General features: G+C 48.8%; 1 long non-coding RNA gene across 1 annotated transcript; it reads right to left on the bottom strand.

Annotated features, from left to right (window-relative positions):
- Positions 1–835: 835 nt before the first annotated feature.
- LOC135173606 (uncharacterized) lies at positions 836–1,319 on the bottom strand. Its single transcript, XR_010301388.1, has 2 exons — positions 1,284–1,319; positions 836–1,078 (listed from the first exon to the last, which is right to left on the bottom strand). It is a non-coding gene; the product is annotated as an uncharacterized LOC135173606 (long non-coding RNA).

Here is a 1,319-nt window from a genome sequence, read left to right as displayed (position 1 = left end):
TTGCTTGAGAGAGTCCATCTTAGAGCCAAAGGAAAGATTAACAGAGTGTAACATCTTCCTTACAGGGGGACACAGAGAGCAGAAGCTCTTTCATTTGGAGAGGAGACTGTGGGGTGACCTCATTAATGTTTATAAGAGGGTGGAGTCAGGTCTTCATGGTAATTCCAAGGGTGAGACAAGTGGCAACAGGTGGAAGTTGAGGCATAGGAAGTTCACGTAAATATGAGGGAAGAAAAAACAAAACAGAACACTGTTAGGGTGACAGGGCACTGGAACAGGCTGCCCAGGAGGGCAGTGGAGTCTCCCTCTGGACCTGTTCCTGTGCCATCTCGTATAGGTCAATGTACTCTGGCAAGGGGGTAGCACTAGATAATCTGTCAAGGTCTCCTCGAGCCCCTGACATTCAGTGGAAAACAAAAGCAACCCAACCCCCCAAAAAAAAACAAACCCCACACCTTGGAGTAGAGCACAAAGCTATTAGTGCGAGAGGAGAATCTCAGGCTTTACTCTTGCCAGAGTCTGCTCTTTGAAAGCCTCTGATTTCCAGTGACAAATGCTAAGTTCTGCTAGCTCACAGCTTTCTAGGCAACACCAGCACAGAGGTACACCAGCTAGGCTCCACTCGTGCTTCCAGGTGCTACCTAGCTTGCAGAAAGAGATAACACTGTTTCTGTAATTCACGACAACCCCTGCACCATCACCTGGTGCTTCTGTCTCTTTATGCCTACATTCAGCTTCTGGCTTGGGCTAATCTGCAGCAGTTACTCTGTCACACCATGACTCCTGCTCAGCACAGAAGGGAAAAGAGGAAAAGGAGTGGAAAAAACCCACAGGCTGAAACAGAAAAGAATTTAATGAAATACCCAAACAGATACCAACATCCTGGTCCTACAACTCAGTGCCTCCAGGCCCTTTGTCTTCTTCCTCGCTGTTAATTCTTCCCGGAGCAGGAGGGAGGAGAGCAGAGAGATGTGTCTGGGCAAGCTGGGACACATTCCAGTCTATCGTGGCCTGTTCAGACTTACCACAACAGGAGCAAGTGCAGATGGGCAGAGCATTACTACATTTAAAAGGGTTGCTGTAGGGAGAGAAAAGAGACCAACACAAAAAAGCAACCACTAGCAACGAGAAGTGCAGGAAACAAATCATTAAGGTGAATACAAAGGAGTAACTCTGAAGTAGGATGGATATCAAGCCTAGCCCTACCATACCGGGGGGGCCAGCAGGCCCCCCCGGCCTTTAGAACCACTCCCATTCACCCAGTGTGCGCCATAAGGACTCACCAGTCACCATGGGAGGAAGGTCCCTCTGCCCAAATG

This window comes from Pogoniulus pusillus, chromosome 3, assembly GCF_015220805.1.
Source record: "Pogoniulus pusillus isolate bPogPus1 chromosome 3, bPogPus1.pri, whole genome shotgun sequence".
Lineage (NCBI taxonomy): Eukaryota > Metazoa > Chordata > Aves > Piciformes > Lybiidae > Pogoniulus > Pogoniulus pusillus.
Note: the sequence above shows the minus strand (reverse complement) of the source record. Positions and strands in the feature narration are given on the sequence as shown.